At 33.1% G+C, this 17568-nt stretch overlaps 1 long non-coding RNA gene across 1 annotated transcript in view; it reads left to right on the top strand.

Moving 5' to 3' along the window:
* The window catches only part of LOC136042308 (uncharacterized), an 84832-nt gene extending 67473 nt beyond the window's left edge, over positions 1–17359 (top strand). Inside the window, exons 4-6 of the long non-coding RNA XR_010621248.1 lie at positions 1319–1403; positions 12050–12190; positions 16719–17359. This is a non-coding gene — a long non-coding RNA (uncharacterized LOC136042308). The remainder of the gene's footprint in view (positions 1–1318; positions 1404–12049; positions 12191–16718) is intronic.
* The last annotated feature ends 209 nt before the right edge of the window (positions 17360–17568 follow it).

Raw genomic sequence — 17568 nt, 5'->3', positions numbered from 1 at the left:
CATCTTTTTCAGTGTGCTAAATAAATTAAGTGCATGAAATTTCCTTTCAATTTTAAAAACTTCACAAAGAGTTTTAATCTAGTTTCGAATTTAACATAAACAAATATTTTAGTGTTATCAGGTGAATCTTTTTCAGTGTGCTAAATAAATTAAGTGCATGAAATTTCCTTTCAATTTTAAAAACTTCACAAAGAGTTTTAATCTAGTTTCGAATTTAACATAAACAAATATTTTAGTGTTATTAGGTGGATCTTTTTCAGTGTGCTAAATAAATTAAGTGCATGAAATTTCCTTTCAATTTTAAAAACTTCACAAAGAGTTTTAATCTAGTTTCGAATTTAACATAAACAAATATTTTAGTGTTATTAGGTGCATCTTTTTCAGTGGGCTAAATAAATTAAGTGCATGAAATTTCCTTTCAATTTTAAAAACTTCACAAAGAGTTTTAATTTAGTTTCGAATTTAACATAAACAAATATTTTAGTGTTATTAGCTGCATCTTTTTCAGTGTGCTAAATAAATTAAGTGCATGAAATTTCCTTTCAATTTTAAAAACTTCACAAGGAGTTTTAATTTAGTTTCGAATTTAACATAAAACAAATATTTTAGTGTTATTAGGTGCATCTTTTTCAGTGTGCTAAATAAATTAAGTGCATGAAATTTCCTTTCAATTTTAAAAACTTCACAAAGAGTTTTAATCTAGTTTCAAATTTAACATAAACAAATATTTTAGTGTTATTAGTTGCATCTTTTTCAGTGTGCTAAATAAATTAAGTGCATGAAATTTCCTTTCAATTTTAAAAACTTCACAAAGAGTTTTAATTTAGTTTCGAATTTAACATAAACAAATATTTTAGTGTTCTTAGGTGCATCTTTTTCAGTGTGCTAAATAAATTAAGGGCATGAAATTTCCTTTCAATTTTAAAAACTTCACAAAGAGTTTTAATTTAGTTTCGAATTTAACATAAACAAATATTTTAGTGTTATTAGGTGCATCTTTTTCAGTGTGCTAAATAAATTAAGGGCATGAAATTTCCTTTCAATTTTAAAAACTTCACAAAGATTTTTAATCTAGTTTCGAATTTAACATAAACAAATATTTTAGTGTTATTAGGTGCATCTTTTTCAGTGTGCTAAATAAATTAAGTACATGAAATTTCCTTCAGATAATGAAAATAAATATATTTAGACTGGCAACACTGGATATAAGCACCACTTAAAAAACTCACAAGGCGTCTGCTCTTTAGCTTTAGAACACACACACACACACACAAAAAAAAAAAAAATATAACGTGCAAATAAGTATTATCTGTTTCAGTTTGTTGTTGATGACAATGTGATGTATGATGACTACAAGTCCCAATCTTGGTACAGAAAATTGAGATTCAAGGAGAGTGCTTACGGTATGTGAATACACGTATCTGCTACAGCACGTACACGTAACAGGCCAACTTTAAAGCTATCAACAACAAAACAAAACGAAAGCAAAGTGTTTATAGTAATACTAAGCATTTGAGAGATTTTTACTAAAAATTCATCCAAATTTAAGAGCATTTAAATTGAGAAAAATAAAAAATTTGTTCATTAACAAGGAGATGAATGGTTTGGTGACGGTCAAACTAGGATCTTCAAAAAGCTCAATCAGGAAAAAACAAATCTAGTAAAATGGAATGAAAAGGAAAGAGATTTCAATTCAGGTGATTATGAAACTTGAGCTTATGGGGTATAGGATATTACAAATTTAATGCTCAAACACTTCCGTCATCTGAGGTTTCAGGAGTTTCACCCATATTGACTATCACTTCCGCTGGTTGAACTGCATCAAGGCTCCAATGGCTAGGAGCTGCGTCCTCATGACTTCTTGGAAGTATTGGCACATTACATTGGTTATTTGGCGAGCTTATACGGTTCACTGGGAAAAAAAGAGAATGAATCCGAAAAAAAATACACGAAAATAGAAGCAAGAGCCACAGAAGTAACTAGCAAAGTGGTGCAGCCACAGGAATGGCTTGGAAGATCTACGCTAACTATCTCAAAAGGGAGATATTATACCCAATACTTTGAAATTGCAACAACTCACTATGGCAACATCTGTAGATTTGCGGTAAAACATGGCTGGTCGTCAGATTTAAATGGAATAAAAAGTCATTAGGTTTGAATTTACCCTTTTTTTTAGGACTAAACAAAACCATTATATGCAAATACCTTTTGTCCAATAGCTATAGCCTCATATCAGAAATAGCTATAGCCTCATCAAATTGTTTAAATGTTCAGGATGAAAGAATGTATGTTCAGCCAGAGCCGAAACAAAAGTTTCAGGAGGCTTTCTTAACAGTAGGGTTTTATCTATTGAGTTACGATGCTCAATAAATTTTTCAATAAGGTGTTGGTGAGTTCTACCAATATAAAACTTCCCACAAGAACAAGGAATTATATACAACCCACTAGCTAAATCTCCCCGGGTTAAATCCTTCCCAGAATTAAGCGAAAATACCTAATGGTCTCACTGATTCGAAACAAGCATCAATGTTACGTTTATGCAAAATTCGTTTAAGCATCTCTCCCAAAATAGGTACACAAGGCAAAGAAATGAAACTTTTCGGCATATTTAATTATGTACACTCTGACACTCCAATAACCCTATTGTTATGTTTAATGCGTCTATTTCCTATTATTTTACCAATGAATTTAATCGCGTAACTAGTACAAAATAAAATATCCCTCAAAATACTGTGTATAGCGGAGATTTCAATAGAGTCCATGAATATATTTGCCAACAAAGGAGAGAGAGATGCCCTCATAGCCAAACCAAACACCTGTTTGTAAAATTCACCTCTACACATAAATATTATCTTTATTTTGATAGCGACAATTGTATTTATTATTGTTGGTGGTGGTTTCATTTGTTTTTAGTTTAGTGTTTTTTCTTTTCCTTTTTTTATCGAGTGCTGAGGACGCCTAGTTTTGTCATGTCTTGCCAGTTCGGCTTAAGAACTTTCATAACTGAAATATTAGTTAGATTGAGGAAATAAAAAAAACAACAACAGAAATCTAACTGGTAAAGACGTGTTACTTACCCAAGACATGGGTTTATGAAAACAAGACCTGAATTTACGAAGGTGATTGAGGAATCAATTGTCCTAGTTCCTTTATCCATATCTCACTAAGTAATGACCTCTAAATATTAAGAAAGAGCACGCATCTAAAGTAGCTGCGATAAATCATTAGGGTCAAATGAAATTTCATTTTGATTTTGGGCAATGTAGCCTGTATTAAGGCGCTTCTAAAATTTTGTTCGAGGCAGAGTGATTTTCCCTGGTGGAAGGGGGAGTCAAATGAAATTTCATTTATAAATTTGCCTAAGTCGCGGCTTGAAATACGATTTTCACGCTTAGAACAGCCAGAAAGTGGTGATTGGGGATACAAGGGTGAACATTAGACAATATGGACAGAACAAAAATAAAAGCGATTATTTCGACCAGTTACTACTCACGTCTCTTTTCAAGCCTGAATATATTCTTTTTGTGATAACCTTTGGCCCGAATCTTATTTCAAAAGTCAGTTCTGTTACCTATCAAAAATGATCAAGTTCAGTATAATTTACTTTTTTCGCATATAAAAACTTCGCATATGAAAGGGCATATTAAACAACTTCCAAAAATAATAACTGATAACTTAAAATTGCCAAAGCTATTTTCCTATTGAAAAAAATAAACAGACTACTTTAAGTTACATTAGTCAGACATATTAACACAATAGGTCTTCTTAATCGAAATATATAACCCAGTAAGCGAGGATTTATACCGCTCGGTTTTGTCTCTTCTGGCATCAAAGGTTTTTTTTCTATTGGAAGCTATTCATTTTTATTATTACTATTAATTTATTATAGTTAGGACACTCAAGTAACTGTAAGCTAATACTAATAACGGGTTCGAGGATAAGGAGTCTAACAGCTTATATCATTTGAATATCATCTAATGCTGCATTGATTTGTAGTAGTACTAGTAATAGCAATATGATATTTAGCAAAAAGGTGACATGCTTCAAAAACAACAGAAAGACCTATAACGAAGTTCCCAAAATCGTCGGAAAAGCGAAATTCTTTGAGCTTGTACAAATTAACTGGACTGAATGCTAAAGATGATGGTCTGTCAGGTAGTTGAAAAAAAAAGATACAAGATATAACAAAAGCTTTTCAATAAAGTATGTGCTCTTTTTTTAGAACAGCAAAGGGGTGGATATATGTTAAGTGAGAAAGCACTTCACCAACGGAATTAGAGCACACAGAATTAACGAATATCATCTAGATGCTCAGCGAGTTAGAGCCCATCAGAAACTTTAGCATAACAATATCTAAAACTAAATTGTTATGACAATGAATAAACAACAAAAAACTGAATAAAATCTATTTTATTTGTTGGCAAGCATTTATAGTATTAATCAAATTACTTCCATAAAGTTAAAAGAAATATATGTGAAATAAATTTGATTAATGATACAGATTAAGTTATGTTTTTATAAGGTTTGGAATCTTATTAGGAGAGTTCTGAAGGAAAATATACCCTATTTCCAAGAGCTCTAGATCCCTGGAGAACTAAAAGCACTGCAATAATTCAATAGGAACTGAGACTTCACAGGAAGGAAATAAACTAAAACATGAATCTGAATTGCTCATCTTTTAGTGTTAGCGTCTGATTTCGCCATTAAGACACGGTTAGAATAGTTCTAGTATCAAAAGCAGGATTTTTCAAGGTTATGCATCCCATTTTAGGTCATACAAGTTTCTTTCAAAAATGAGACAGATAACAGTACCACAAATGTACGGTGGTCAGGGGACTGAACTACTGATATTTTTTTTATCACGCATCAAAGCAAAGCAAAAATATATAAATTCGTCATTGCGCACGCTCGAAAGTAGAATCAAGGATAAATACACAACACATGGTACATCCATAAAATCTTCAATGGGGAAGATAGGAACGCGTTATGGGTAGAAACCTAGGCTATGGCTAGGCAGCAAAGTAGAAATTAATGCATGGTACATTAGAGACAAACAAAAGGTCTTACAAAATCTAGGTAACACAATAAGATATTGAAATAAGAGAACAAAATATAAAATAGTAATATATACTAATGCTATAGTTATATTACTATACAGTAGGTATAACCATTTTACTATATCTACACTATTTAAAAAATAATAACAGGGTAAAACTTACATTCTATTGTCTTCCGGTCTTCTAGTATTTGTTTCCACATGCATAACATCTGCATAAAATTGTCCACAATAGTTTTGCCCACAGACGAACCTGCGGAATCTGACGACGAATGACTCGTCGTCTCTGAAATAAAACAATGCGTCAATTCACAATTTTTTTTTTGATTTGTCCTTATATGAACTTATTCTGTGTGATATAGGTTTAACCGCAACGAATGAGAGGGATCCTACTGAATCTTCGTTTAGCTATATCTCCATCTAATTCAACCCCATCTTAATACGCCAAATTAATCTTACAATTAATCTAAATTAAATAACGCCAAAATTATCTTACAAGAGAGAGATTTTTTAAGCGTGTTTTTAAGCTCTTGGCTACTATGAGCCTCGTTTTTCTTTTTACTAGTTTGCACTTACTACTGCAGCCATGAGATGCAATTGGGGCATGGAAAGTTTTACCAAGTTTCGCATATGTAAGACAGACAGATAAATTATTGTTTTTAGATGGAGGAGGAATAGTTTTGCGTAAAACCAACCTAAAAACACTATCCTAACAATTAACATAGAATTATTTACTATATTCCTATGAACTATTACTAATTACTTTGAACTATATCTCATACATAAAACTATTTTACACGGCAAAGGCTGACGTTTGCAAAATAACACTTCAAAACATTATGTACCCCTTGATCTGAATGACCTCTTTAGAAAAGTTAAAATCTTTCGTCTTAAAAATGCACTTTATGAAGCTTCAGGCGCCCCCTCTCACGCAAAAATATACACTAGCTCACTTAATAGTTAGAGCACATACATAAATACTCTGTAACCGTATGATGGAAATATGCAGACTGTAAGTGCAATCCGATTTTATTGTGACCTGCGCAATGTGTGCAGATATAGATTCTTATTATAAAGACTAATGCGTCTATTTCCATCTTTACGTTCCTAAACAAAGTTAGCATCTTCTTTTCCATTCTTTAAGGAACTATATTTCCCTTGTCCACTCGTATTTACAATATTCTTGCTCAGTTTGACGTCCTTAAATCCTCCGAGAAGAGACAGAAAAACTTAATCCATTCAAAAAACAAATCCGAAGAACATTTTCAAAGCCACCAAAACCACAAAACTCGTTTTGTCCAATATAGAAAGTCCGGTTTTTGGAAATGTTCTCATTTTGGAGTGGTATCTTAGTTGGAGAAATCAGGTGGTTACAGGATTTTCGAAGCAGATTTGATAAAAAAAAACAACTGTTTTTCAAATTTCATTTTAAGATCTAACTGCTCATCTTCATGACAATGGCAGTTGAATTCATCTTCACCGACCATTCGCATGGAAACAACGATTTCCTCAACAATGGGGGAGTTTCCCCATTCAGCCCTACTCTGATCTTACGAGGGGGTTGAAATAGACCTCTTCGTATATTCTATGGTGAGTCTCTGACTTTGTAGATTCCGATGAGAGAAAAAAGGAAGAAAAACATTCTTTCGTTAGAAAAGTCTCGCACATAAAATGTACTTCTGGGGATGAATGACTTCCCTCCAGCTTTCAGCCTCGTGAAGGGTGAGCCCTTTCAATGAACCTTAGCTACTTGGAATCCCAATAAAATGAATATTCTCTTTTTGCGCGTAATAGCATCTTTGTGTGATTGATTATTATTGACACGGATCATCCTTAGCTTATAATAAGATACCATGCGCTATTTGAGGATGTGATTGAAATCATGCACCACAATTGAATTACTATATTCATACAATTTAAAAAATTAAGAAAAAAAATATGCATATTCAAACGAATTCAATAAATTACTACGTTACACACCCGATCCGGTGGTTGAATTTCCTCCTAAAACACCATTTTCCCTGGGGTATTCATCTGCTTGCAGCACGTTCTTCAATGTGCAACACGTACTGTCTTATTCAATTTTGATTTAAGGGACTAAAAAAAAAAACCAATTAAAAAAGTCAACCAAAAACAATTTGTTATATGTTACACATCTACCATAAGCAGACATACACAGGATTTTTTCTGGGATGGGGGTGATAATAGAAACACTTTAAATTTTATAATAGTACCCGGACTATCCTCTGCAAGTGCCAAGAAATTTAGGATTTGGGATAACTTTGCCCCAGCTATACCTCTCGTACGTCTCTTTAACCCCCCCCCCAGGCCTTAGGGAACCTCCGGCTGATTACGCAAATTATCATGATTTAGAAAAAAATACATTAATAAGTGCATCATGAAGAGTAATACCAATACAAAACAAAATGAATAATGAAACAAAACTTAAAATGAACATATATTAGCACAAATAAGAGGAGGACAAGGAAGACATTAAGAGTCAAAGTCAAAACTGAAGTTGATCTATAAGAAGAAAAAAACGCCATCTATCTTTAGCTAGGATAATCTAAAATCCATTTATTCTTCCGTTTTAATATGTTGAGGCTTAAGGGGTTTTTATAACAGACTATGATGTTCTATGATGTTCTCTCATATATATATATATATATATATATATATATATATATATATATATATATATATATATATATATACTAGCTGTTGGGGTGGCGCTTCGCACCACCCCAACACCTAGTTGGTGGGGGTGCCTCACGCCCCCCAAGCCCCCCCGCGCACGTGAGTCGTTACGTGCCATATTAGTTACGGGCCATTATAGTTATGTCCCTGTGTCCCACTTGTGAATATAGATAAAAGAGAAAAGATTTCTCTTTTCGATATATATATATATATATATATATATATATATATATATATATATATATATATATATATATATATATATATATATATATATATATATATATATATATATATATATATATATATGTTTTTAACTACGTAAAACTTGCGAATATACAACATTCTTCGATGTCCCATTGTCTAAGCATATAAATAGATTGTCAGGTTTACCGACTCTTGAACATGCAACATAAAATTGTCCATGGGAAAAACAATCCGTATTCAGATCTATACCTCATTATTCTAATGATTGCCCTTGAGCTTTGTTGATGGTGATTGTTAATCGAACATTCCCTGTGTCCCGGTCGTCATTTATATTCCCAGTATCCCGGTCGTCATTTTTGTTCCAGTGTCCCAGTCTGTAATTTCTCTTTGAGCGTCCCGTTCGTCATTTATATTCCCTGTGTACCGGTCGTCATTTGTGTCCCGGTCTGTAGTTTATCTTTGAGTGTCCCGGTCGTCACTTATATTCCCAGTGTCCCGGCTTTTAGTTTTCTTTTTCTCCTTTATTTTTCCGTTTTTTTTCTTTTTTTAGTTTTTTTTCTTTTTCAGTTTTTAGTTTTTTTAATACTTTTTAGTTTTTTTTTCTTTTTAGTTTTTACCTTTTTTTAGTTTTTTTTCTTTTTTAGTTTTTTACCTTTTTTGTATTTTTTAGTTTTTTAGCTTTTTTAGTTTTTTTTAGTATTTTCTTTTTAGTTTTTTTTTGTAGTTTTTACCGTTTTTAGTTTTTTCCTCTTTTGTATTAATGCTAAAGCCAAGGTTCAAACCTGGAGCCTCTTGGACCTAGAACCTGAAACATAACGCTTTACCAACTCAGCTACTTCGGCTTGAATACATTCGTTTTGAACAGCTTCCTCAGGTGTTGCCATTGTAGGTTCTTCAGTCATTTTACAATTAGAAATGTCTCTTTCAACGATCTTCTTACAATTAAAAATTTGTCTTTGAGCGATATTCTTAAATACCTGTGTCCTGGTCGACATTTATATTCCCTGTGTCCCGGTCGTCATTTGTGTCCCGGTATCCCAGTCTGTAATTTCTCTTTGAGTGTCACGGTCGTCATTTATATTCCCTCTGTCCCGGTCGTCATTTGTGTTCCGGTCTGTTAATTTCTCTTTGAGTGTTTTTTCTTTTTAGTTTTTTTTTAGTTTTTTACCTTTTTTTTCAGTTTTCTTTTTCTTCTTTATTTTTCAGCGTCACTATGAAATACATATCGCCGAACCTTTGTTTTTTTTAACTAAAATCTGGTAGGCATTGATGACCTTATCCAAGTCGAAATCCCAAACCCATTCATCATCGCTATCATTTTCAGTTTTGATATGTTTTGACTCTCGCTGTCCAGGTGGATTTTCATCTAACTGCGCGGTTTTGCGTTCTTTAGCCACAAACCTGTTTTCTTGCTGTTCTTGTGATTCCTCGGCACCCTTTCTTTTCTTACTTTCTCTATCAGCCGCAAGTTTTTTGGCATAGACTCTTTGAGCATATATATATATATATATATATATATATATATATATATATATATATATATATATATATATATATATATATAGAGAGAGAGAGAGAGAGAGAGAGAGAGAGGAGAGAAAGAGGAGAGAGAGCTTATTCTTCTTTAGACTGGCTAAAGATTTTACACAGGTAGTTTTAAAACCAACCAGATCTTAATAAGGCTGTGTTATGTCTCTTATAGAAAGGGTGGTCGTATAAGCTTCAAGATGGGCTTAGTGGATTGGTAGTCAGAAGTTATATTGCCCTTTTTAAAATTCAAAGTGATCGGAGGACAGATAACGCCTCCCTAAGCGTCGAATTTTCCCAAAATGCATTTGGTAAAAATTTTGATATGACCATTTGTTGTCGTAGAAATTTCCAAAAAGGCTTATTCTATTTAAAATTGCCAGAGCTAGTGTCCCTTTTGATAGTCCGGTTTTGCCTAAAGTAGCAAAACCGGGACCGACAGACAGAATTTGCGATTGCTATATGTCACTTGGTTAATACCAAGTGCCATAAAAACGTTTTCTAATAAGAAAACCTGTCAAAGCTGAGAGATGAATAATGAATCAAAAATTATTTAAGTATTAAACTGCCATTGTTTCCTTGGGGTTTTGAATTAAAACATGATGTCGTTAAAACAGTTGCAAATTTGCTAGCAATTAGTAACAAATTCAAATTAGTTTCAAATGGCAGTTCTTCCTGATAGTTCCAAGCTCTTGAGCTCAGCAGATCAAATTGACCAAACTAATTGTTGAAGTCAAAACTTCCTTGGTGTTCGAAATTTTTAAGTTAGCATCGATGCTTTTTGTGCCACAGAAACAAGATTTTTTTTAATATTCCATGGTATAGAATTGCCATTTCAATCTTTGAGGAAGTTTGTTTAAATATAACCTATACTTATCCCCGTACATCCAGTAGTTTTCAAACGTTCTGGAATATTAGACATACTAACGTCATCAAGTTCATCATCAAAACTAATACACTCTATTGGCATCCCGGAATATTGATTCGGCATTAACACTAGTTATTTGAGCACTCGTTAATATTTGTCCTTGATGTTTTTTGTTGTGCGATGAATTGTGCTAAATTTTAAATTAAAATTATTAAAAATTGATAATTAATAAAATTAATTATTAATTAATAATTGATTATTATTTAATTAAAAAATTAATCAATAATTAATAAAATTAATTATCTAAAAAAAATTAATTAAAAAAAAATTATTTTTTCTGCATTACATCAATGAATGTAGCTTCCTCAATTAATTGGGAATAGAAGCACTGAAACAGCAGCTTGGGCTGTCTTAAGGGTATACTCACCTCTAAGGTTTTCTATCCTCAAGCAAGGACCTTATATTTCTAAATTTTTCCCCGTATTAAAATACGGGGTTGTAATTTTTAACTTCCGCTCAGTTATACTTACCTTAACCCCTTACATCCGAACAAATAAAAAAAAAAGTTTTTTAAACGGAAAGTAAGATGCGACATTAAACCATAAAATGAACGGAAATTACTTTGTATGTGAAAGGGGCTGCCTCCTCATCAACGCCCCGCTATTTACGTTAAAGCTTGACTCTTTCTCTTAACTCTGCTTTTTGAAACAGTAAGAAACTTTAGCGTAAAGAGTGGGGCGTTAATGAGGAAGCAGCCCTTTTAAAATGCAATTTTTTTGATGCAACTATTGTTATAAAAATTCCATTTTATAGAGTTTTGGTTACTATTGAGCCATGTTGCTCCTTACTACAGTTCGTTACCACGAACTGTTTGATAGGACAAGTTAGTGGCCCTTAGCTTCAACATTTGGCAATCTAACAACTGTTTAAACTTCAAACAAACGATGTAGCCAAAGTAAAGTCATGGAGTGTGAGCCCCCTACTCCAACTGTTACCCCTTCTCTAATTTTTATTTAAATTTCATGTTATAGAGTTTCTGTTCCTATTGAAATAGGTTGCTCTTTACTTACTCTTCGTCGAATTTATTAATATTGATGATTTTATGTTCAGCTACTTGACATTAAATAAACTGTTGATTCAAATTATTCAGGTATCCATTGAACAAGCCTTTATCAGTTCTGACTACCCGATTGGTGGAAATGTTATCTAAAGTAGATGACTTGGAAACGATTGGCGTTGTTACTCCACCGAAATCAAACTTGGACTTAGACTGTAGCTGTAGGCACTGCAAACTTAACAAATACTTTTATGGGCCGGGGAACATGGACTGTGGTTAGCAAGGTATTAAAAGAGTAGAAACAAGGAGTAATAAAATATATTTTTATTTTAATTTTATTTATGTAACAATCTATTATATTTGATAATATTGAAATATTTATAATTTTAATATGTCTTATATATTTATGTATCTTATAAAAGTAATTATATTTTGAGTTTAGATTGTTGTTTATTCTTCTTTTATTAGCTGAAAATACTAAAATTTAGGCTTTCTGCTGAAAATTGAACTTATTTTCATTTTATTTGGGAATTTTTGCATATTTTATATATAATACTTAAATTATGCAATGAGCTTGGAAAATGATGTCAAGTTTTAACAATTTTTCCATTTAACGATTAAAATTTGTTTGTTTCAGATTTTTTGTGGCGAAATTTTTCCATATTGCGAGTTTATATATTGAAATGGGAAAATACCAATAACCGGATTCTTCACAAGCGGTCCTTTAACTCGTATGCAAGCTATACGTAACCTAGAAACGTAAGTCAAACTGAGTAAGGTAAGTAGGGTAGTGTTTATCACAACTCAAACTGAACATTAAGCCCTTGGGCTGTCATTATTTCTCACTAAAACTTATTACTTCACAAATTTGGTAAGGGCAGCTGCCTTACTAGCTCTAGAAACATGAACATGTTCTGCACCTCGTCGACCGATTTGTATCCCTTACTGATCTTCTATGTGGGGAAATACCTTACCTTACCTGAAGTCAATTAAAACTGCCCAGAATTAAATGATAAAAGCTACCTGCACTCCCGCTTGTATTGCATTACAAGAAGAGGGTGGGGGGAGTTAAATAAGTAAAAGCCTCTTTTCATTTACTATTTCGTTGATTTTATATGATTTAATATCCAATGGCGTCGTTCAGGGGGGAAAAGGGGGGGGGGGAGCAGTTGTCCCCCCAATAATTTTCAAATAAAATTTAATTTGTTAAGTTGTTTTAAAACTATTACTCGTCTTAAGTGTAAAATTTGATCTTTACTTTAAGCAGATTTTTTTTTTAATTATTCCGTGCTCGTTTTTAATATAAGGAAACAGTCCATCACACTTCAAAATATGTTCCAAATTCATATTTTCCGTATATACTGTCTTTAAATCCTTACCATCAAACAGTTCGTGGTAACGAACTGTAGTAAGGAGCGACCCGGCTCAATAGTAAACGAAACTCTAAAAAACGGAAGTTCGATGCTAAAAGATATATCAAAAGAATCGGATTTTTATGCTGATTTTAAATATATAAGTTTCATCAAATTTAGTCTTTGTCATCAAGAGTTACGAGCCTGAGAAAATTTGCCTTATTTTGGAAAATAGGGGGATCATAGGATCTTAACGAAAATTACACCATCGTATTCAGCGTATCAGAGAACCCTATAGAAAAAATTTCAAGGTCCAATCTACAAAAATGTGGAATTTCGTATTTTTTGCCAAAAGACAAATCACGGGTGCGTGTTTATTTGTTTTTTTTTTTTTTTTTTTTTTTTTTTTTTTTTTTTTTTTCCCAGGGGTCATCGTATCGACCAAGTGGTCCAAGAGTGTTGCAAGAGGGCTCATTCTAACAGAAATGAAAAGTTCTAGTGCCCTTTTTAAGTGACCAAAAAAATTGGAGGGCACCTAGGCCCCCTCCCACGCTCATTTTTTTCCCAAAGTCAACGAATCAAAATTTTGAGATAGCCATTTTGTTTTGCATAGTCGAAAACCATAATAACTATGTCTTTGGGGATGACTTACCCCCCACAGTCCCTGGGGGAGGGGCTGCAAGTTACAAACTTTGACCAATGTTTACATACAGTAATGGTTACTGGGAAGTGTACCGACGTTATCAGGGGGATTTTTTTGGTTTGGGTGTGGGGTTCAGGGGAGGGGGCTATATGGGAGGATCTTACCTTGGAGGAATATTTCATGGGGGAAGAGAAATTCAATGGAAAGGGCGCAGGACTTTCTAGCATCACTATAAAAAAAAACAATGGAAATATAAACATGAAAAAGTTTTTTCAATTGAAAGTAAGGAGAAGTATTAAAACTTAAAACGAACAGAGACTATTACGCATATGAGGGGTTCTAAAAATACTTTAGCATAAAGAGCGAGGTATTTAGGAGGAGATAAATTCTTCGCTCTTTATGCTAAAAAGTTTTTAAATAATTTCAACTATTTATTCTACGGCCTTTCTGATTCAGGGGTCATTCTTAAAGAATTGGGATAAAACAAGATTTAGTGTGAAGAGCGAGGTATTAACGAGGGGACCAACCCCCTCTTACATATAATCAAAAATATAAGAATATAAAAGTTTGTTACGTAAGTTAATTCTTAAGTAACGTATTTTTTTTTACTAATAAAAACGTTCGTTAAAAATTAAAAGATCTAGTTGCCTTTTTAAGTAACCGAAAAATTGGAGGGCAACTAGGCCTCCTTCTCCACCCCTTATTTCTCAAAATCGTCTGATCAAAACTAAGAGAAAGCCATTTAGCCAAAAAAAGAATTAATATGCAAATTTCATTTTAATAATTTATGTACGGAGAGCCAAAATCAGACATGCATTAATTCAAAAACTTTCAGAAATTAAATGAAAAAAACAAGTTTTTTTAAATGAAAGTAAGGAGCAACATTAAAACTTAAAACGAACAGAAATTACTCCGTATATGAAAGGGGCTTTTCCTCCTCGACACCCCGCTCCTTGCGCTAAAGTTTGATTCTTTCTCGCAACTCTACTTTTTAAAACAATAAAAAACTTTAGCGTAAAGAGCGGGGTGTCGAGGAGGAAAAGCCCCTTTCATATACGGAGTAATTTCTGTTCGTTTTAAGTTTTAACGTCGCTCCTTACTTTCATTTAAAAAAACTTGTTTTTTTCATTTAATCAAGTAAAAGTGTGAGCCTAGTTAGTGACAGATCGTAAAAATATTATGTGCTTCCTGTTGCATTTCACTGAAATTAGTTGCATTTCACACAACGACAGCACTACTTGTAGTACATTTTGTCTCTGCATCAGAGTACTGTACGAATTGTCAGGTGAGAGTAGAATAAAGGGAATTTAGCGAAAATATATATATTTTTCTTACAATTTGAAATATTTGTGTGCATGTTAAAGCGGTACCAACTCGTTTTCTTTTTCTATTATTATCAGTTTTGTCACGCAGCACTAGAAGATTGAACTTTCCTTATAAAGGGAATTATAGATCTAAAAACAATGTTGAGTATACTCCCTTTCGGAAATGTGCACCCCCGCATACTCTGATTTACACAATAAATACTTGGGTGTAATTTTTATAGAATTCATTTTTTTAAACAAAGATACAGTTGGGAAGAGACAGAAGGCTACCATAACTTCAATTTTGAAGGTCGATATTTTCAAGATCACTTAATCATGGCCTTAATACTGTAATTGTAACTTTATTTTTTCAATACTTTCAAATTTAAAATACGGTAACTATTTAAGTTTGGTGCAACACCAATATAATGTTACACCATCTTTGGTAATACTTTTAGTTATTCTGTGTCTTTACTTAGACAGCACTATTGCGCTGCCTATGATTTTTATTATCGGCATTATGTGGTCCGTTGCTATCAAAGCTATTTACTAATATAAATCTGTGAGCCCACAAATAAATCAATTTAATAAAAAATCATAAATAATGATAAATCACGTATATTTTAAGTTTAATATATCGAATGAAATCTTACTGAGTCAAAATCCATTCAATATTACGCGCAAATGAATAGCGGGATACCCGGGCTATTAGAATAAAGATCGATTCATTTATGTGATTGCACATCATGTGCTGGACGTGGGGATCGGGTGACATGGAGGATAGATATGTATTGAAGTATCAGTAGTAAATCTGGCTGAAAAAAAACGAGTGTATAGAAAACTCACCTTCGCCCACCCAAAACACTGTTTATGCTATACTAGTGTCGTCTCCAGCAGCTCACTCCTGACAATTTTAGTAAAAGCCAAGCACCAGCACTTGTATTTATGATTGTTTAACGTGTGTTTATAGTTTATAATGCATTGCGTAATGTTTTTACATTCACCTAATAGAGAGTTTGTTAATAGCTACTTTTCTTTGCTACCGCTTGATTAGCACCTGCTATTATAGCAGCCCCTCTTCCCCCCAATAATAATTCTGCAGCTATGCCCCTATAAATATCTATATATTTTTCTGTATACATCTTCTTATAGCCTTCCCGGCTATATTCATCTACATATCTGTAATTTCATACGGGTCAGAACATCATATCGAAAATAATTCAACTCGGTAATTTTTGGCTTGTATATTCAACCTCCAGAAACTCAATTCAGAATTTCCTGAATCACTACTTCAGTCGATGTTTTCTGCGTCATTCAAATCATTAATTATGTTCAACAGCCCCAAATATTGACCTGTAGAAAAATCGTGCAGCCTACCCTAGCTTGTGGTCCCTACCAATAAATTACTTCCGCTGGGAATTATCTGTCTGGTTTAGTTTAGTGTGTATTTAGTTATTTACCCACTAAAAAAACAGTGGTTTATTAAATAAAGAGTACAAAGTAAGAAAAGACACTATTAACAAGATAAATATATCATAGAAAACTAACTGTTAAAACCGGAGCATAAAAGAACAAAACAAACATTGGACAAAGACAAGAAAAAATTAAAGTAAACGAGTTAGGTCACTGTGGGCGTGAAGATGCTTATAAGTACAAACTCATATAGAGCATAATGGTGTTTCTTCTTCTTTTCTCCCCCATACTTTCTGCAGGAGAGGGGAAGGGCAACTAGGTATTAATAAAATAATTACCATGCTAAACTAAAATGCACCAATACATTCAGCTTTGAGTTGTGTTTGTTTCATGAGGTTAAGCGTTTTTTAGAGGGCACAAATCCCTAGGTACGCCAATAGAATGGAGCCAGAGGCTCTTTCTACTTTAAAAGCATATTTTATATGATTAATACATAGTTTCGTACTTTGATATTTTTGAGGCATTCAGAGGGGCTACTACTACTAGCACCCATGTTTATCGGAACATAGTTCTTACGTGTGTTTTTTGTTCTAGTGATTATAGTGGTGCAAAAAGTGATCAAGTGGACATTGTCAACGGTGCAAAAAGTTGTGCAAAAAGTGTTCAAGTGGACATTGTCAACGGCGCAAGGTAGAGAAAAGTATGCCATCGTAATATCCGCTGCAAGGGACAGGGACGGCGGAATTGGCTCCTTCCCTGAGCCTGAGAAGCTCAATGTCGCCTCAAATGTCACAAAACATTGTTCTATCATATGCGGCCATATGACGACATTGAGATGCAATGATTTGTAGAACAAGCTTGTTATTGAAGCTGAAAAGCGTGAACTGTTTTATCGAGTGACATCTTATTCGAATGCGGACACTTTAAGGAATAGGCTATTCTATTCGGAAGTCAAGGCCATTTTTGAAAAGTGTATTTAAACCATAGCAAACCTTATACTAGCGCCAAAAGCTGGCTTAGGTTTTGTTAATTAGAAATACATTTCTGGGCTAATTGATAAATTAAATTAATAGTTAGTTTTTTCAAAAATTTTATTGCCCAAGGTTAAAAGGATCACCAAAGTGCTTCCTTTAATCTGATTGGCTGCTTTGTTGTCTAGGTCCTCCCACGACAAGTATGTGAATATATTAATCGTATTTACTTCTCTGTGTCTTTTATATATATTTCTTTAACAAATAAAGTATACCAAAGATGCAGTATGTCCATGATTTTGGTTCTTTTACTTGCCCTTTTAAAAATTACTTCTTTTTTTGAAAGACAATTTTTTCTTGAATTTAATGTATATTCAATTATTTTTCAGCAAACTTTTAGAAGAAGAGTACAATCTGCAAAGCAAGTATCGTAAGTTCCTTGTGAAATACTCCTTTTTGTGGAGTAAAGGGCC

This window comes from Artemia franciscana, unplaced genomic scaffold (assembly GCF_032884065.1).
Source record: "Artemia franciscana unplaced genomic scaffold, ASM3288406v1 Scaffold_1066, whole genome shotgun sequence".
Classification (NCBI taxonomy): Eukaryota; Metazoa; Arthropoda; class Branchiopoda; order Anostraca; family Artemiidae; genus Artemia; species Artemia franciscana.
This window is presented reverse-complemented; position numbering and strand designations above follow the sequence as displayed.